This window comes from Triticum aestivum, chromosome 1A, assembly GCF_018294505.1.
Source record: "Triticum aestivum cultivar Chinese Spring chromosome 1A, IWGSC CS RefSeq v2.1, whole genome shotgun sequence".
NCBI lineage: Eukaryota > Viridiplantae > Streptophyta > Magnoliopsida > Poales > Poaceae > Triticum > Triticum aestivum.
The window spans coordinates 535,172,789-535,195,169 of NC_057794.1; positions in this window are offsets into that span (position 1 = coordinate 535,172,789).

A 22,381-nucleotide genomic window follows, 5' to 3' on the forward strand; every position below is an offset into this window, starting at 1 on the left:
CTTCTTTCTTGACGTAGACTCCAAGTCTCCTGGATCACGTTTGTTCCAAAAATAACTCTCCCGAAGGTTTCATTCTGTTTGATATTCCTTTTCTGCAAAACACTGGAATGGGAAAAAAAACACCAATTTGCATTGGGCCTTTGGTTAGTAGGTTAGTCCCAAAAATAATAATAAAGGTATATTAAAGCCCATTAAACATCCAAAACATATAATGTAATAGCATGGAACAATAAAAAATTATAGATACGTTGGAGACGTATCAAGCATCCCCAAGCTTAATTCCTGCTCGTCCTCGAGTAGGTAAATGATAAAAACAAATTTTTTGATGTGGAATGCTACCTAGCATAATTCTCAATGTAATTTTCTTTATTGTGGCATGAATGTTCAGATCCGAAAGATTCAAGACAAAAGTTTAATATTGACATAAAGATGCAACGATACTTCCCTAGGGGAGGTTTTTCTCCCCGGCCAGATCTTCGTATTCGGCGGCTTTGCACTGCGGGCCAACTCGCTTGGCCATCTGGAGCAGATCGACAGCTATGCCCCAGGTCACCAGATTAGTTTTGGAAACCTGGATTATGTCACCGACATCCGAGGAGACTTGATCTTCCAAGGATTCACGACCACAACCTCCGCTCTGGCCTTAGATCCGGAGCCCCTCGCCAGTACCGAAAACGGGATTTCTAAACCCGTCGGACTATCTGTGGCCACTAAGCCCAGTACGGGAGAGCCGAAGGAAGCAGTGTCGCAGGCATACATCACCAAGCCGGACTCTTCCTCGGACGCTGGCTCCGAACCCTTGGAGTCTGCATCGTGTGAGCTCGGCCGAGGAATTCCCTTCCCTCCATACTCCACGGATTCTTTCCTCCCTCAACAAACCTTGCCTTTAAGCGAGGCTCTCGACTTGATGCATCTCTCGTGATTACGGAGGAGCAACGTCCGAACTATGCCCAGCCCGGACTAGGGGCTGAGAGCAGGGAATTTTACGTCCCACCCACCACCCACTTCATCGCCACAGTAGAGGACTTAACTGACATGCTTGATTACGGCTCCGAAGACATCGACGGTATGGACGACGATGCCGGAGAGGAGCAAGCCGAAAACCCGCCATTTACCGGATGCTGGACGACCACCTCTTCGTACGATGTGTACATAGTGGATACACCCAAGGAGGGTGACAGCGATAATGGGAAAATACAGTGGGGGATAAACCTCCCGAGATACAACCAAAGCACCGACGACGCTGCTCTAAATCACGCTGTAGCAAAGACGGCAATACTGGCACGAGAGACAACAACACTCCGGATGATGCTGAAGACCAAGAAAACCCCGTCGAGCAAAACTCTGAACAAGACGATCGGGAGGATGGGCAAGTTAGCCCTGACGAATAGGCTCCAAACGAAGACTCGGAGGACAGTAATTACCTTCCACCCTCTGAGGATGAGGTGAGCCTCGGCGACAAAGACTTTATCGTGCCTGAGGAACCTCTCGAGCAGGAGCGCTTTAAGCAACGGCTAATAGCCACTGCAAGGAGCCTGAAAAAGAAGCAACAGCAGCTTGCTACCTCTTGAGCACTGCGTTGGTTTTCCCTTGAAGAGGAAAGGGTGGAGCAATAAAGCAGCGTAAGTATTTCCCTCAGTTTTTGAGAACCAAGGTATCAATCCAGTAGGAGACCACGGCGAGTCACCTTGTACCTACACAAACAAATAAGAACCTCGCAACCAACGCGATAAAGGGGTTGTCAATCCCTTCATGACCACTTGCAAGAGTGAGATCTGATAGAGATGATAATAATAAGATAAATATTTTTGGTATTTTTATGATATAGATTGAAAGTAAACAAAGCAAAATAAACGACGCCAGAAATAGCTTGTTGACGGGAGATTAATATGATGGATAATAGACCCGGGGGCCATAGGTTTCACTAGTGGCTTCTCTCAAGATAGCATAAGTATTACGGTGGGTGAACAAATTACTGTCGAGCAATTGATAGAAAAGCGAATAATTATGAGAATATCTAGGTATGATCATGTATATAGGCATCACGTCCGAGACAAGTAGACCGAAATGATTCTGCATCTACTACTATTACTCCACACATCGACCGCTATCCAGCATGCATCTAGAGTATTAAGTTCATAAGAACAGAGTAACGCCTTAGGCAAGATGACATGATGTAGAGGGATAAACTCATGCAATATGATATAAACCCCATCTTTTTATCCTCGATGGCAACAATACAATACATGTCGTTTCCCTTTCTGTCACTGGGATCAAGCACCGCAAGATTGAACCCAAAGCTAAGCACTTCTCCCATTGCAAGAAAGATCAATCTAGTAGGCCAAACTAAACTGATAATTTGAAGAGACTTGCAAAGATAAACCAATTATACATAAAAGAATTTAGAGAAGATTCAAATATTGTTCATAGATAAACTTGATCATAAACCCACAATTCATCGGATCTCGACAAACACACCGCAAAAGAAGGTTACATCGAATAGATCTCCAAGAGAATCGAGGAGAACTTTGTATTGAGATCCAAAGAGAGAAAATAAGCCATCTATCTACTAGCTATGGACCTGAAGGTCTAAAGTAAACTACTCGCACATCATCGGAAAGGCCATGGAGTTGATGTAGAGGCTCTCCGTGATCAATGCCCCCTCCGGCGGAGCTCCGGAAAAGGCCCAAAGATGAGATCTCTTGGGTACAGAAGGTTGCAGCGGTGGAAATTGGGTTTCGTGGTAGTCCTGGATGTTTTCGGGGTATATGGATATATATAGGAGGAAGAAGTAGGTCGGTGGAGCTACGAGGGGCCCACGAGGGTGGGGGCGCGCCCAGGGGGGCAGGCGCGCCTCCCTGCCTCGTGGCTCCCTCGTTTCTTTCTTGACATCCACTCCAAGTCCCATGGATCACGTTTGTTCCAAAAAAAACTCTCCCGAAGGTTTCATTCCGTTTGGATTCCGTTTGATATTTCTTTTCTGCGAAACACTGAAATAGGCAAAAGAACATCAATTTGGGCTGGGCCTCCGGTTAATAGGTTAGTCCCAAAAATAATATAAAAGTGTAAAAATAAGCCCAATAACATCCAAAATAGATAATATAATAGCATGGAGCAATCAAAAATTATAGATACGTTGGTGACATATCACAGCTTCAAGCTGATCAAGATCTGCTCAACGATAGATGGACTAATGTCCTGGCAGCAAAGGAATACGACTTCGAGCGCCCAACCAAAAGCTACCCGAAGCGTAAACTCCTACCTCAATTCGATGATGAGGCACTTGAGCCTATACCATCAGCGCGTAATGCGGCTGATCGACCACCACGTGGCCGGGACAAAACGGCAACTCAAGCCGAACAACGGCCCGTCCTACCTCGCCGTAAAGGCAGAGACAAAACAGCTCAGGGATACACGTATGACCTGCGGCAGGACCTGAAAAAATAAAGCAGGTCCGGCCAGATCGATCTACGGATCGCGGGGGCGTGCCCCGACGCGCGATGATGGCTATCAAGCCGAACATGGCAAGCACAATCACGGCCGGGCCGAAAGCCGCAGACGGACTCCATCCGAACTACATCACGATCTGGACCGATATAGAGGCGCCGCACACCCCCTCTGCTTCACGGATGAAGTAATGGAACATGAATTCCCAGAAGGGTTCAAACTCGTGAATATCGAATCATATGATGGAACCACATACCCCGCGGTATGGATTGAAGACTTTATTCTCCATATTCATATGGCCCGCGATGATGATCTTCATGCCATCAAATACCTCCCCCTAAAAATCAAAGGGCCAGCCCGGCACTGGCTGAACAGCCTGCCTAAAAACTCTATTGGCAGCTGGGAAGACCTAGAAGGCGCCTTTCACGACAACTTCCAAGGCACATACGTCAGACCTCCGGATGTCAATGACTTAAGTCACATGGTCCAACAGCCCGGAGAGTCAGCAAAGAAATTCTAGACTAGGTTCTTAACTAAAAAGAACCAAATCATCGACTGTCCGGATGCTGAAGCCCTAGCGGCCTTCAAACATAGCATCCGTGACGAATGGCTCGCCCGACACCTCGGCCAGGAAAAGCTGAAGTCCATGGCGGCCCTTACGACACTCATGACCCGCTTTTGCGCGGGCGAAGATAGCTGGCTAGCCCGTAGCAATAACAATGCAAGCGAACCCGACACCTTGGAAGCCAGAAATAGCAACGGCAAGCCCCGATGCAACAGGCACAAGCGTCGAAACAATGGTGACAATACTGATGACACGGCGGTCAACACCGGATTCAGTGGCTCCAAGTCTGGTCAGCGGAAAAAGCCATATAAAAGGAATAATCAGGGCCCTTCCAGCCTGGACCGCATACTCGATCGTCCATGTCAGATCCATGGCACCCCTGATAAACTAGCCAATCATACCCACCGGAGTTGTTGGGTCTTCAAACAGGCCGACAAGTTAAATGCCGAAGACAAGGAGAAGGGGTCGCAAAGCGAGAATGACGACGAGGAGCCCCGTCCACCAAACACAGGGGGACATAAGAAGTTTCCCCCTCAGGTCAAAACTGTGAACATGATATATGCTACCCATATCGAGCGCAAGCATGCGCTCAGGGACGTGTATGTGATAGAGCCAGTCGCCCCAAAATTCAACCCATGGTCGTCATGCCCGATCACCTTTGATCGCAGGGACCATATGACCAGTATTCGGCATGGCGGTTCTGCCGCACTGGTTCTCGACCCAATAATTGATGGATTCCACCTCACATGAGTCCTCATGGACGGTGGCAGCAGCCTCAACCTGCTCTATCAGGATACAGTGCGCAAAATGGGCATCGATCCATCAAGGATCAAGCCCACCAAAACTACCTTTAAAGGAGTTATACCAGGTGTAGAGGCCCATTGCTCGGGCTCAATCACATTGGAGGTCGTCTTCAGATCTCCGGACAACTTCCGAAGCAAAGAGTTAATCTTCGATATCATCCCCTTCCGCAACGGCTATCACGCACTGCTCAAACGAACCGTGTTTGCTCGATTCAATGCGGTGCCACACTATGCTTATCTCAAGCTCAAGATGCCCGGATCACGCGGTGTCATAACAGTCAATGGAAACACAGAGCGCTCCCTCCATACCGAGGACCACACCGAGGCCTTAGCAGCGGAAGTACAGAGCGGCCTTTTAAGGCAGAACTTTAATTCAGCGGCCAAGCTCCCGGACAGTGTCAAACGAGTCCGGACTACTCCACTGCATGATAGTCCGGCTCGTCAGGAGTTAGACTAACAATTCGACCTCCGTCTCAGCCCCGACCAAGTGGCGGCATACGTACCGCGCGTACATAACTACACACTAAAAATACCATGGGCAGAGACAGAGGCATAACCATACTGTAGTCCACAATACGGCTCGACCTTCCCGGGACACACATACTTTTACTTTTCTTTTTCAGGTTTCTTTTCACAGGTCCCTCTCGACAGCCTGATAATCGGTCCTTTCGAAGGACGGACATACCAAGGTGGCAAGTAGCACAGACGCATGGGGGAATCTCTAGATGTTCTTCTTAACGATCATTCTACCTGTTTTCAGGAACAGTACGCAGCTCCCCCTTGGTCATGGCATGTGATACATCTCCAACGTATCTATAATTTTTTATTGTTCCATGCTATTATATTATATGTTTTGGATGTTAATGGGCTTATTTATACACTTTTATATTATTTTTGGGACTAACCTACTAACCCAAGGCCCAGTGCAAATTGCTGTTTTTTTGCCTATTTTAGTGTTTCGCAGAAAAGGAATATCAAACGGAATCCAAACGGAATGAAACCTTTGGGAGAGTTATTTTTTGGAACAAACGTGATCCAGGGGACTTGGAATGGACGTCAAGAAAGAAACGAGGGAGCCACGAGGCAGGGAGGTGCGCCTGCCCCCCTGGGCGCGCCCCCCACCCTCGTGGGCCCCTCGTAGCTCCACCGACCTACTTCTTCCTCCTATATATATCCATATACCCCGAAAACATCCAGGAGCACCACGAAACCCTATTTCCACTGCCGCAACCTTCTGTACCCAAGAGATCCCATCTTGGGGCCTTTTCCGGAGCTCCGCCGGAGGGGGAATCAATTACGGAGGGCTTCTACATCAACACCATAGCCTCTCCGATGATGTGTGAGTAGTTTACCTCAGACCTTCGGGTCCATAGTTATTAGCTAGATGGCTTCTTCTCTCTCTTTGGCTCTCAATACAAAGTTCTCCTCGATCTTCTTGGAGATCTATTCGATGTAACTCTTTTTGCGGTCTGTTTGTCAAGATCCGATGAATTGTGGGTTTATGATCAAGATTATCTATGAACAATATTTAGTTCTTCTTTGAATTATTATATGTATGATTTAATTATCTTTGCAAGTCTCTTCAAACTATCAGTTTGGTTTGGCCTACTAGATTGATCTTTCTTGCAATGGGAGAAGTGCTTAGCTTTGGGTTCAAACTTGTGGTGTCCTTTCCCAATGACAGCAGGGGCAACAAGGCACATATTGTATTGTTGCCATCGAGGATAAAAAGATGGGGTTTATATCATATTGCTTGAGTTTATCCCTCTACATCATGTCATCTTGCTTAATGCGTTACTCCGTTCTTATGAACTTAATACTCTAGATGCATGCTGGATAGCGGTCAATGTGTGGAGTAATAGTAGGTAGATGCAGAATCATTTCGGTCTACTTGTCTCAGATGTGATGCCTATATACATGATCATGCCTAGATATTCTCATAATTATGCACTTTTCTATCAATTGCTCGACAATAATTTGTTCACCCACCGTAATACTTATGCTATCTTGAGAGAAGCCACTAGTGAAACCTATGACCCACGGGTCTATCTTTTATCATATAAGTTTCCAATCTATTTTGTTTCACAATCTTTACTTTCAATCTATATCATAAAAATACCAAAAATATTTATCTTATTATTATTATCTCTATCAGATCTCACTCTCGTAAGTGACCGCGAAGGGATTGACAACCCCTTTATCGCATTGGTTGCGAGGTTCTTATTTGTTTGTGTAGGTATGAGGGACTTGCGTGTAGTCTCCTACTGGATTGATACCTTGGTTCTCAAAAACTAAGGTAAATACTTACGCTACTTTGCTGCATCACCCTTTCCCCTTAAAGGGAAAACCAATGTAGTGCTCAAGAGGTAGCAGCATGTTAAATAGCCATTGTTGCTTATCACACTATTTGTACAAATATGCTTTGACGTATTAATCAAAATTATAATGGAAACAGTTTGCGGCCCAACTTATGCGGCACTAGCTTACTACTTCATTTTTGTTTCGCAATTCTTATTCGCATCCGTACACTTTGGTACGCCATAATTCTCTAGGGGCTTTATTGCGCCCCATACTATGGCAACAAGTCCGAATACTTTTACAGTATAGTTTGGCCCCCGAATTTAGCATTATGTGCATTGGCTCTGAATCATGTCTTTGGTCAATAGTTGGGTTGCCCGGCTCCTGTGCTTACTACCTTACATTCCGCTCTACCAGCTAGGGTAGTAAAGGGAGAACTACTGCGATTGTGTCATGGTTTATCCGGATGAGCACCTCAGTAGAGAAAGCCGAAAACTGACTGTCATGATGCGGCGTGAGCCGGTTAGCTCTTCGAAGGTTAAAATCTCTTGCGATTTTTCTGCATTATGCGACGGGTCGGCCTTCACCCGATCAGGTGTCTACAACACCCTAGTTTGGATTAACGAATACTAGGGGCTGCACCTACATTTCTATTGTCAAACTCCTATGGCTAAGTGGGGGTGATAAAGCCACATAGTCCGATTGCCTGGTTCGTTGTGCTAAACACCTCCTTCAAGGACCAATTTCTTGGATCAAGAGTGCTTAGATTCCATCCCGAACACTCCCGTACTACCTACGTGGGGGCTGAAGCCGACGACTGGCCAACTCTCAGATTTAATAAAAATGGCCGCACATGAGGTAAAATTTCAAAATAAACAGCAAGCACTATATTACACATTAGTCTTATTTTTATCATACAGGGCGGGATAACATGAAGGTACTTATTCAAAGATAATGTATTTTGAGCACTGGCCCTCTACAATGCGGGATCTCTTGAGGACATCATCAAAATATCGCTCCGGAGTGCGGTGCTCCTTGCCAGCGGGCGGTCCCTCGGTTGCGAGCTTGATGGCGTCCATCTTCACCCACTATATTTTGACACGGGCAAAGGCCATCCGCACACCTTCGATGTAGACCGACCGCTTGATGATGTCAAGCCGGGGGCAGGCATTGACCAGCCGCTTCACGAGTCTGAAGTAGCTTCTAGGTATGACTTTGGTAGACCATAGCTGGATTATTAAATCCTTCATGGCTAGTTCGGCCACCCTATGCAGCTCGACCAGCTGTTTTAGCTGATCGCTAAAGGGCACCGAATATTCTGGCGCAAGGTACTGCAACCAGAACAACTTCTTCGTCAAGCTCCCATCTTCGGCTCGGAAGAACTCTGCAGCATCGGCAACACTGCACGGCAGATCCGTAAACGCTCCTGGAAAACTCCAAATCCGGGTTAGTAAGAGATACCTCTTCTTCACATATTTGCTCTGCATAATGAAGGCCTTACCAGCCGCTATTTTTCTGGCCTCTTGGATCTCCTAGAGGGCGCCTTGGGCTTCGGCCCGGGCATCTTGTGCTCTTTAGCGGGCCTTGGCGAGTTCAGAATCTTGATCCGCAACGTGGCGCTCCAAGGACTCGTATTTCTTCACGACGTCCTGGAGCTCCTGCTGGACCTCACCGACCCTGGCCTCATGCTTTTCACGGGCGGCTTGTTCCCTTGCCGCTCTCTCCTCTGGTTCGGCCAGCGCCTCCTTGAGGGCCTCCACCTCGGCCACCGCCTCTAACATATATCATGGCACTATGGTCAGCATAAATCATTCATTCTTTCTGGATATATACAAGGTCACTACACACCTTGATTGTCTTCTAGCTGTGTTTTTACACGGCCGAGTTCTTCCTTGGCCCGCACCAGACTCTGCTTTAGTCCGAAGACCTTAGCAGCATGAGAGGTTGCGACCAGCAACGACGCCTGCTTATTCACATAAAACATATTTAGTTAGTCTCGTGCGAAAATTACTTGATCCTCTGTCCGGCTTTTCTTTTCGAACACCGGACAGTGTCTCAGGGGCTACTATCTATACTATGACATTCTTTTTATACAATTGCGTCCCTTACCTCAAAACCTCTTAGAAGGCTTGTGCAAGCTTCGGTTAGTCCGCTCTTTGCGGACTGAATCCTCTCAATCACCGTACCCATGAGGGAACACGGGTACGGTGTTCCTCAACAATGGAAGCACTTCACAACGCTTCCATTAGAGTATCCGGTGCCTCTGGATGGACAGAGGTCACCGGTGGAATTGGCGCACCTCCTTCCTTCGAAGGAGGCTGCCTGCTGGATTCCGGAGCTGCATAGGTCTCCGGGATCGTATTCGGCTGGGGGACGAATTGGAGATGGCCCCCATTGCCAGTCTTCATGGGATCTGCTCCCCCATGTGTCCGGCGGCCGAGGTGTTATCCTCTGGTGCCACCGTGACGGCCTCATGTGCCTCCCCCTGAGCTGGAGATGTCCTTCGGGACAACACTTCAGCGTCTTCCACCATCTTGGGAGAAGAGGCCGTCGGAAGGGACCCGCTGTCCATCACCTTCGGATCCAGCGAGTTTCCCGAAGATGAGGATCGCTCGAGGTCGGAACGAGCCGGACTGCAAGTGCGTGATTCAACATATTAAAACTATAAAGTAAAGGAGCTGGATATTTGAGTGTGTCTTTGAGTACTTACGATTCGGCCAGGGGCTTATCCTGGGGCTCCACTCAAAGCTGCTGTCAATATCCCACGTGGGGTTGTCCGCGGCGGAGGCCTTCCCCTTCTTGGACGCCTCTGCCTCCAGATGCGTGGAGGCCGCCCTCTTCTTCCATGCCCCCTCAGGGGAAGAATCGCTTTCCTTCTCTTCCTCGTCATCGGTGGCGGGAGGGGAGTGGGTGTCGGCGTCTTCGGATGTCACGTCCGAAGTGCCCTTATGGCGGAGACCACCCCTGGTCCCTTTGGACTTCTTCTTGGCCTTCTTCTCCGACGCTTGATAGAGCGCCGAAACCAGCATATTCGTCAGACGCGGGATAGCTAGTTCTTCGGGCAGCGCAGCAGGACATTGAATCCGCTCCGCCTTCTTTGTCCAGCCCTGAAAAAACAAATAGGGAAGTTTAGACATCTTTCTTGACTATGCAAGTAAAGAGTCACTACAAAAAAAACACTTCTGTGATGATACGTGTTTGTCACAGTAGGTCGCTTTTTTGTCATGCATGTACATCCATGACAAATTTATGACAGAATCAAGATAGTCATACCTGTGCTGTCGTAGAAGTGTTCCATGACATTACCAAAATTATCATCACGGAAGTGTCCACTTCCATGACGATAAATCGCCCGTCACAGAAGTGCTTTTGTCAAGGGTGACCGACACATGGCATCCACCGTAACGGAACGCCGTTAAGCTATCGGGTCAGGTTTTGGATCCGATAACCCGTTAACAGCCCCGACCAATGGGAAATTTCCACGTGTAAAATTCTTATTGGCCGGACGAAACACGTGTCAGCTCGTCAGTGGGTCAGATAGGCGCCTATGATACGTTGACACGTGGCACGGCCCAACAGAGGCCCATTCCTGTGTAAAGGCTGGCCCGTTTGACTTGGTCAAAAGCTGGCGGGCCGGCCCATGGAAAGCCTGTTAACGGCCTGTTCGAATATAGCCCATTTACAGCCCGCTAACCCAAGGCCCGTTACGCCCTATCCGAATTAGGCCCAGTAGCGTCATCTAGGCCATCCAATATGATTCCAGCCCGTTTTCACTTCTGGCCCATGTATGGCCCATGACGTCTTTCGGCCCATATGAGGCCCTATGTAACTCTTGGCCTATTAACGGCCCGTGGTGAAACTGGCCCATAATGAACAATGTATCACTTTACACCTGTTAACAACCCGTGGTGAAACTGGCCCGTGATGAACAGTGTATCACTTTATACCCATTAACGGCCCGTTATACCGTTGGGCCGTTTCCAGCCCATGTGATCTTCCGGCCTTCTTTAGAGCCCATTTATTCTTGGGCTCATTTCCAGCATTCATTTACTTACGGCCCGTTACTGTCATTTTCTGCTTGTGGGCCAAATTCAGCCCGTGGTTACAGTCGGCCCATTTGTGGTCCGTTAATACGTTGGGCCGTTTTCATAGCGTCATCAAATACGGCCTATTAACGATGGCCCGTTATGGTCGGCTCATGAACGGACGATTCCAACTCTAGCCCGTTTACGGCCAGAATGCGGCCTGTTCGGCCCATGTTTGGCCAATCGATCATACGGCCCGTATAAGGCCCATTGATGATACGGTCCGTAGAAGGCCCATTGATGACACGGCCCATAGAAGGCCCATTGTTTCTACGTCCCATAGAAGGCCCATTGTTTATACGGCCTGTAGAAGGCCCACTGTTTCTACGACCCGTAGGAGGCCCAGTGTCACTACAGTAAATATTAGCCCATGGTTATTGTGGCCTAGTTTTAAAAAATAGGTTATTGCAGCCACTAGCAAACCGCAGAAAAAGAACTGCACTGACTACAAGCAAACAAATAAACAAGACAACAAGGAAATAAATAAGCAAGCAACTTACACTAGGCTATGACGGCTATTACACATATTACATCCACTTGGCATCAAAGTTCGCCACCAGTGTAAATATAGGGAACACAACAGCATATAAACGCCGCAGCAAAACAAGTCCAGAACTGAAACCACTTCAGAAGAGCTCAAGAAACAATATCCTGGGTATCCATAATGCTGGCAAGATGCTTAGCAAGCTTATTAACTTTCTCTTGTTTGGCGCTTAAGTCTTCCAGCGCTTGCTGTTGCACCAGAAAGTATGCATCTGAATTCTGCAGGGACTTCCTCAGTCCTTCGGCTTTCTGTCGCATAACATCTGATCGATGTCTTTCAACTTGAAGTTGAGACTCAAGAAGCCGAACTGATTCAAGCAACGAGTTCGAAGAGCTGGTGCCAGTAGTGGTAGCCAGTAACTCGAACACTACATCAAGACAGGACTTTGGGGTTGTCTCAGTGTCTTCAATATAGTTTTTATCAGCTTTCTTGGAGACCAACAGGGATGTCTCACTATCTTGAAACTTATCTGCATTACTTCCTTTACCATTGCATAACAGGGTACTCTTCTCCAATATTTTATCCGCGTTCTAAAAGAGAAACAAACAAACACATCTCAGGTTTACCAGTTCAGTAGTAAGGTGGACAGGATAACAACATGAAACAAACATATATCTATGTAGTATGGTCACTGTATGGTCTATATCATTCTAGTTTATGTTGCCAAATCAAGATAGATACAGTTTGAATCATATCTATTTAAGACAAAGCAACATAGACAGAATATAAGTGTGGGAAACTACACAACAATAACAACACTTGTAATGTGCATGGCATGAGAACATAACTGTTTATTCAATTGAAACTGAAATCAACATAGAGCAAGTTACAACAGCAAACAGCCAAACATGTTGAAGAAACAGGTTTAAAACATACCTGTTGCGCCATTGGAGTTTCAATTGCATCCTTCAAATTTGAAATTAGTTGGTATCAGTAAATACAGTGATGCAAGAGCAAAAGTAGTATGAACCATAGCTACGGAACCTGACATGAGAACAATTCTTCTTCTGCTTTAAGCATTGACTTCGGGTTCGGAGTGGTGGTCCTCGTGATTTGGGCACTGCAGTTGCCTTACTAACTGCTCGTGTTTGGGTGCTCTGTGGTGGAGACGGTGTTATGACAACGAGAACTGGGTGTCTATCTGCTGGGCTTGGGGTTAGAAGGGGTGTAGCTGGTTCTCTGTCCAACTGGGTAGGGGTACAATCTGCATGAGTGTGGGTTATGTGTGGTGGGGCTGGTTCTTGGGAAAGTACAACCGTGGTTCTACCTACATCGACAGGTAGCACGATCTTTTCTGAAGACCGTGTTTTTACTCCCACAGATACTGCCATCACTCCCTCCAATTGAAATGGCTGATAAACAAGAAAAGTAATTGAATGTACAGACATTGTAAGATAGACAGGTGCAATGGATAGTAGGGAAGAAAACAGGGCATGAAATAATTCACATTTATGTTGTCTAAGCAAACAGAATAGCAGGACATAATTTCACATATATGATGGCTAATTAAACAGGATAGCATGACACAATTTCACATGTATGATGGCTAACTAAACAGGATAGAATGACATACTTCAAAATATGATGACTATGTAAACATGATGACATGATATAACTATACGATGTGTCTATTAAAGTGGTTGGCATGCCATAAATCACAAACATGCCGTCGATGGAAACATGATGGCATGATATAATTCACAGATAGAATGACATAATTTAAATATGATGACTATGTAAACAGGATGAGATGATATAACTATATTATGTCTTTAGAAAATGGGTTGGCATGCCATAATTCAGATACATGCTGTCTATGTAAACATCATAGCATGACATAATTCAAATATATGATTTATATACTAAGGAAGTGAGCAGAGGGCAATCGCATATATGATGTGTCAACTAAGGAGATGGCATTCAATATTGTGTATATGATGTAAAACTAAGCATTGAAATACAACATATGCATTATATGAGTAATATAACCCTGCCAAGTTTGAGCATACACCTCAGGGGGATAATAGGACTGGTCATCTGCCTCTGAATCCTCCTCTGAAGAGCTATCTGTAACCAGCAAGATATCTGCTTCAGCAGGTAGCATTGTCTGCTCTGAAGACCTTGTTTTCACTCCAGATTTCTCCATCACCAATTCAAATGGCTGATGCACAGGAAGATCAGTTGAATATACAAACATTGTCGACAAAAGCAATGAGAAATACAAAAAAGGACGGCATGATATAATTCACATATATGACGCTTGCCTAAAGAGCATGGCATTGCATAATTCACATACATAATGCCTTGCAACAAGATAACATTGCATAATTCACATATATAATGTCTTGCAACAAGATGTCATTGCATAATTCACATATATGGTAATTAGACACTAAACATGTGGCATTCACACAAAGCATGTCTAAACTAAGCAAATGACATAGCAATGCAAGATACCATACACACGATATGAGCAACATAACCCTGCCAAGTTAGGGCATGCACCTCGGGGGGGGGGGGGGGATATGACTGGTCATCTGTCTCTGAATCCTCGTCTGAGGAGCTATCTGTAACCAGCAAGACATGCGCTTCGTCAGATAGCATTGTTTGCTCTGAAGACCTTGTTTCCACTCCATATTTTTCCATGACCGTGCCAAATGGCTAATGCACAGGAAGAGTAATTGAATGTACTAAAATTGTTGACAAATTTAACACGTAATAAAAAATGATGGCATGATATAATTCACATATAAGATGACTAGCTAACCAGGGTGGCATTGCAAAATTCACATATATGATGCCTGGCTAGACAAGATGGCATTGCATGATTCACATATACGAGAAAGAAACTAAACAGATGGCATTGACACAAAGCATGTCTAAACTAAGCAGATGACATATTTAATGTATGCAATAAGCAATGCAAGGCACCATATGCATGATATTACCAACATCAGCATGCCAAGTTAGAGCGAAGACCTCATGGGGTAAATAGGAGTGGTCTTCTCCTTCTGAATCCCCCTCATAACAGTTATCTTCCTCTTGATTACGATCCGAAATGGGTGGAGGGGGGCTGCCTTTGCGCCCACCATGGAACAACGTCTGCATGAAATTTTATTGCCACGCAAGGCTCGTCTCTTTTGCTCTACATGATCAGTTCCATTATGTACAATAACTGGCATGCATAGGAATAAAACATAGTGAGATTATGTAAGGAGTGCATGCACAAATCCAGAGTGATGGTAGCAAACTGTGGATAGACCCAAAACCAATGATAGCAGGCAGATAATAGCTTTAGTTAAAAAATACAGATAATGGCTCCTTTAATGTTTGTTTGCACCCAACATGAAATTCATAGTAGACACCGGAGATTAACCAGATAGTAGACAGATAGTACTGATTGCTGCCCCAATATGTACCCCACAACCATTTAAAAACTCAAGTTTCAGCATTAGTTTGGAACTGACTCAGAGTCTAATAGGTGAACACGACGATAATGTAGCATGTCATCATATTAAGCGACACATAACGTAAGCAGACACGGAAGAGTGCAACCTCTCTTGCGGACCCGTGTAGTCCTCAAGGTCATCTGCTCAGTTGATGATGGCAATGCAGTTGCCGTGGCTGCCGGCGGCGGGGAAGAAGATCTGAGGCGGCGAAAGACAGTCTGGAGAGCGGATCCCTGCTGTGGTGAAGCCTTCCGTCACTGGAGCAGCTGAGCTGGGGTGGAACACAGTGCCGCAGGAGCAGGACAAACCACACAAGGTTTTCTTTGACACATATCTGTAACAGAAGTAATTGAGTAAGGGCTTGTTTGAATTTGAGGATTCTAACAATGCAGGGATAGGAAATAGACAGGAATAGGATAGGAATGCACGTGCAAAACAGAGAATTTAAAAACACAGAATTTTTGCCAATCTGGGTGTTTGATTCACAACAATTGGAAGATCACGGGATGCAAAAAAGCATGGTGAGGTTAAGTCAAACCATAAGAAAATGTACGATTATAATGCTATTATGCCACTATCTCTTAGTCTTGTGCTTGATGAATAGGAATATGAAAAGGAGGAGAAGTGGAAATTAGAATTCCTACGGTTTTTCTTTCAAGGAGACACTAAAGAAACAAATCCTACAGTTTTCCTTTGCTCCATTCCTTTCCACCAAATTCATGAAAAGTAGTACCATAGGAAACTTTCCAATTCCGATGTTTTTCATTCACTTTTCCTTTCAAGCACTGGCGATTCTAGTAGGCAGGCTTGAGCAAGGAAAATCCTACACTAAAAAAATGTTTTTGTGCTATTTCTATCACTTTGGACCCAGGCCACTGCCATACTAGCTCAACTCCCAGGCCCATCGACAAATGCACAGCTGAAACGCGCAGAGATAAATAATGATGGCGTTCAAGAGACTCCATCACGGATAGCTAAGTTGCCTGGTACCTCACTGCTTGTCATATAGTAGGATAAAATAATCATATTTCCCGTTACTACGAGTGCTTAGTGGACAATATATATAACATGTAGAGTAAAAAAGAGATGCAACAAGCGTAGAACCTCTTTGGCGAAGCCATGTCGATCTCAGCATGATTGGGTTGGCCGGTGAGGATGCTCCAGCTGACTTGGCTGTCGGAGGAGGGGAAGAAGATCTTAGGCATCTGGAGATGGAGCCTGAGGTACTGCTCCGCTGTGATGGAGGGTTTCATCGTTGGAGCAGCTCCGGTGAGTTGTACGACGCCGAGGCTGAAGCAGGACAAGAGAGACAACGAACAACGTTAACCTGAGTGGAATTCTAATAGCATCTCCAATACATGACGTAAAATACATAACCACAAAGTGCTAAATGTAAAATACATCAGCCGCTCATCTCTGAACTTAACTGTCGAAACTGAACTTTACTGTCGAAACTGAACTTAACTATCGAAACTGAACTTAAGTGTCGAAACTGAATTTTGCTGTCGAAACTGAATTTTGCCGTCGAAACTGAACGCACTAGCAAGGTGAGGCTACACGTTGGTCGACTGACTTTTTCATCTCTGGTCAGTCAATTTTGCAGCCGTTGGATACAAAATCAAGGGCCTGCGGTTCATCTTCAACCTCCACCCCCCTGAGCCGGCCAAACAGCAGCCCCCCGCCGCCCGCGGCCGGCGGTGCGCCGCCCCGCCCGCCCCAAAAACACTCCCCACCGCCGGTCCGCCGCCGCCCCGGCCATCCCTCTAGGCCACCCTGTGTCGAGCTTTTTCTCCGGTGATCCCCACGCCACCGCCCCGCCAATGCCCCGCCACCACCGGCGACCACCGTCCCCATCCTGAACCCTAAGATAGATAGTGGAGTATCTCTCCGGCGAGCCCCCTTCCCTGTTGCGGCTGGTTCTTCCTTCACCCCGACGAGCCCCCACACCACCTGAAAATCGACTGACCCAAAAGTCGATTCAATCGACTGAAGTGTAGCTAAATCGGAGCAGCATCACAAGCAAGAGCAAGAGCGAGAGCAACAGTGCAAGCAAGAGCAATAGCAAGAGCAGACCAGGCAGGGAACCAAGAGCAAGAGCAGATCAGTAGCGCAAGCGAGAGCTAAAGCAACAGCAGGTCCTACTGATGTGGACGTCGCCGTCGAGGGAGCAATGCTGTGGAGGAAGTGGCCGGCGACGCCGCCGTGGATGGAGACGCGCTGTGTCGGCTCGGGACCGGGCGCCGGCAGCACCGTGAGATCGAATCAAGAAGAAAATGTGGCGATTAGTGTACAACCTCTTTGGTGGCGCCGATTAGGCCGCAGCTTCATCCGAGGAAACGGTGATGATGATGCTCTTCCGGTGGTGCAGGTGAAGACGATGGTGTGGGAATGGAGGTGGCGTGAAAGACGAGGGGAACGTCGGGGCAACTCCTTGGAGGTGGAGGACGGGGTGGCTGAATCGGCGGGACGATGAGATCGACGATGGATCCTCATCCAGTACGATGGATGAGGGACGTCGAGGTGTTGCTGTGGATGACGTCGTCGGGGAAGAGGCTCCGGCTGGGTGGTGGACGGAGCAGGGTGTGGGGTTTCGTCGCGGGTTTTCGTGGCCTCGGTGTACGAATGGGTGGGCGGATGGGATGGCAGTGGGGAACCATGGCTTAGAGACGCGCTTGTCCGAAATGTGGGGTAAGTTACGAAAGTACCCCCACCGATTTGAGGTGGTTCTTTCGGTTCAGGGGTACCACGGGCATTTCGCGTGTCTGGATTTCACAGGAGGTGGGAGTTTTCGCGCGCGTTGTAATTTCGGAATAGTAAGGCGCGGGTTGAGATGGAGGGAGTTGTCGGAGCACAACGAGACAAAGATACATCTTAAATATTTCGGGCTAACAAGGCGTGGGTTGAAGAGGCAGGAGTTTCGCAGCACGATAGACAGAGACGCTAGCTTGAATTTTCGGCATAACAAGACGCGGCTTGAAATTTCGAAAGAACAAGCTTAACGTGTACCCAAAAAAAGACAATTTGCACCTCAACACGCACAACACACACAAACACCATTTAGACTAGAGTAAGGTACACATGCATTGCACGCATGAGATTTGGCAACCAAATTATGAATAAATACCACATTATAGCATGCAAGCTTTGAGTCATATATGCATGATGTAGATGTTCGTTTAATTCTTATAGTTCATTTCATTCAAAATCATCTAGTTTTTATAAGAAAGCTAATCTATTTTAAGATTCATGGAATTGTGCGTCGTAAGACATAAAGTAAAAACAAATAATGGCAAATCATGTAGAAAAACATTTGGGCAATTCTGATATAGAAGATTCTAGAACAAATAAGAAGTGCTTGTGTTTTGATGTTTGTGCATTATGCTTAAGTTCAACCATGGAGTCTTCTAGATTATACATGTGGCGAAATCTGGTGGAATCTAGATGATATCCAATGGCCAGTAGTGCTCAAATTTGCCATCTTTGGACCATTGGATTCGCCTCATCCAACGACCATCTTTCAAAGTTAAAGTTACCCGCACACAATATAATATATATATATATATATATATATATATATATATATATATATAGGGGTATAGATATAGATATGTGATGCAAAATCCGCCCATCATCTCCAATTAGAATAGTGTGTCCATGCACGGATGCGACGTGGCCAAATGATGTGTGCCATCGGTATGTCAAATTCAAACCAGTCTGACCTTGTTCAATGTGTATACATTACAACATGCTCGTTTCCAAACCACACCGCGCAGATCTCCGTTATATTCATGGATGCATGGGTTTCAAACATCAGGATCTCTTATTCAAATATTTGAATTCAACTTTACATTGATTGTGACCTCACCTATTCAGCTATTCTTTTACACCCACACAGTAGTCTTCTCTTTATAATTGTACCACTAACTTTCTCTTGTGCATGCATGCACACACACTACCAGTCGGCATTATCCATCGCACGCATGCAATCTTTTTCTTCAGGTTGGTCTCCCATGAAGGCACACACCAACACACATCCCCCTCTCCATCATATCGGGCATTCTTTATCTCTCATGCGTGCATGCGTAACAATCGATGTTCCTCTATGTATGTGTGTATATAGCTAGGTCTTTCATAGTTTTCCACACAAATCGATCAATCGATATATCCAGTGAGGTCTCACCCTCTTTCCCACGTCCACATCGATCAATCTATATCTCTCTATATAGGATTAACATATATAGCTAATACACCCACATTAATTATGCATCTGACGTCCCCCTCTCATCATCCATGCCTTCCTCTTCATCTCTCAGACGCGTGCACAATGGCGAAGACAGGGGCAGTAAGGGCCTGCCCCCCTCCACCCCTAACATCACTATATATCAAGGCTAATATGAATGTGATCATTAGACAATTGCTGCTAAAAATGGTTTAAGTTCATGAATTGACCCTCCTGGTAAAGGATTAGCAATGCTTGGCCCCCTAGCTCATTTATTTTTCATGGCTCCGCCACTGCGCGCATCAGCGCATGTGTTCGCCCCCTCTCTCTAAATATCAATCTCCACTTATGCATTCCTTCATAGTCTCCCTCCACTCGGCCCCTCGCACCATCTTCTAGCCCACCCACCGGATTTTGCCACATGTACAATCTAGCAGACTCCATGGTTGAACTTAAGCATAATGCACAAACCTCAAAACAACAGTGGTTCTCTTTTGTTCTAGATTCTTCCGTATCATAACTGCACAAACTTTTTTTCTAGTTGAATTGCCATTATTTGTTTTTACTTTATGCTTTATAATGCACAATTCCGTGAATCATAAAATATATTAAGGGCTTCTTTGATTCAAAGGATTCTCAAAGGAATTTTGGAGGATTCTAATCATTAGGAATTTTTCCTATCTTGGTTGTTTGATTCGTAGGATTGTAAACCATAGGAATTTTTCCATATGATTCATTTGCACTAGATTTCATAGGAAACATCCCATCCACTCAAACCTCTTTGAAAGAATTCTGCGTTTTTTCTATGCACAATCAAACACTCGTACAATCCTATAGGATTCAAGACGACATTCCACTATAATCCCATGTTTTTCCTATTCCCGCGTTCTTAGCTTTTTTTATAAAAACTAATTGATTTTGAATGAGATGAACTATAAGAATTAAACAAAGGGCTACATCAGGCATATATGACTTAGAGCTTACATGCTATAGTGTGGTATTTATTCATAATTTGGTTGCAAAATCTGATGTGTGCAATGCACGTGTACCTTACTAGTATTTTGAGTTTGTGCAAAACACGTAAACTAGAATACCAATGGCACGCTACACAATGTCTCTCTTACAGTTCATGAAGCCACGTGGCACATGTGTAGGCGTTGTCGCGACCTCCTTGCATGGATTGATCACAGTGACGTGCTGCTGGTTCCAGAAGAATGTACTCGTCCTCCCTGAGCCATACTGGCGGTACATGCATGAAGCAAAGATGTGCACGCACGCCATGCACGCACTCATTCCTCGCACGCACACGTGGGTACACGGGCGGACGCAATTTTGTACCAAGATCCACCCCATGTGATAATTTGACGTGTGTAAAGTCGTTCACTTCATTGATGGTCGATTAATACAGCGCATGCAAATTGAGTGGACGTGAGGGCGGAAGAAAGACATTATTACTCCACTGCGCGCATGCGAGTAGTTAAATCGTGGGTTGCTAGTAGTACTTCCATTGGTCTCCTTCGTATTTTGTGCCAATTTTTGATAGTAACATACTACTCAATATTTACGCATTTGAGCAGTGTAGTACTTGAAATTTATGTTCTGCTAAACTCATCGGGAGCCGTTTCGGGCCTCGAAACCAAAACCATCAATTAATCTTTACCTTGTTCCCATCACATTCGAAAGCCTGCTCACACCTACTAGTAGTACGTACCAAACCTGAATGTGTTCCCACTATGCAGGTATTAGTACTAGTGCTAGTACTTAGGTTATAAAAAGGGGAACTACCTAACCGAAAATCACTCTACCTTTCCTCCTCATAAGTGCTTATTCTTCATCCGTCGTTGCCATGGCCGGTGAGCGGAGCTCTAGGTCGAGAACTACTCGTAACAAGGGAGCGGCAATCAAGGCTGCGGAAAAAAAGAGAGGGCTTGCCGCCACACAGAGACCTTGAAAGATCTCTCATGGGCAGGCAATGGCTCCCAGGAGCGCCCTAGCCGCGGAGGCGAACATGTCGAGCCGGCGGAGCTGGAGTCGTTATCCCTCGACGGTATGCCCGATCAGCTCAATAAGCAGAATGAGTTCATCCAAGGCTTGATGGAGTTGCTGAAGGAGAGCCTCGGCGACATGCCCGCTGAGCTCAATCAGTAGGGGAGTTGACCGCCGGCTTGGTGATGCTGCTAAAGAAGAGCATTGCCTCGGAGAAGAAGGCGACCGGCGAAATCCTGCGACTTCGGGAGGACAATGCAAAGCTCTGCCACGAGATCGACCTGTTGAAGGAGAAGAACGCCGGCTGGAAGAAGCTGCATGAGAATAGTAGTTCCTCGATGAAGATGTTGCAGGCCCTCGCCATGGAACAGAAGGAAGAGTTGGCGAAGCTCCGCATCGAGCATCCGGCTGCTATCAAGGTACGTAATATGGCTGTGGAATAGATGATGAAGGCTCGCATCGAGAAATGCCGCGTCATGGACACAATGATGAAGATGGCGGAGGAGACGCGCAAGGAGTTGGAGGTCGTGCAGGCGATGAAGAAGCAGTTACGACTCTGCGGCGAATTAGATCATTTGGGGTGATAATCTTCCTTCTTCTTTTGCTCCTGTGTTTCATCTTTTGCTTCGGGTGTTTCGCCGCATGTGTCACGTTCTCTGCGAGGCATGAATAGAACAATGTTTTTTGAGGGAATGAATAGAACAATGCTAACAATGAGATGACTAGCAAATTAGATCATTTTTATTGCCATATGGCACTGGGCTGCCGTGTTTCGTGCTCCTCCGTCGTAGTACTACTCCAGTGGAAAACTTGAGTATACCGCACGGTTCTTTTCTCCTCCTCGATCAGGTTGTCGACGCATTTATACGAGCAGTCAAATCACAAGGCCCCGCCTTCCATCAGTAATGAGCCATCAAATCACAAAGGCCCTCGCCTCTCGTGAAACCAACCAAGCTAGACTGCCCCGCCCTCTAGCCTTTTAAAA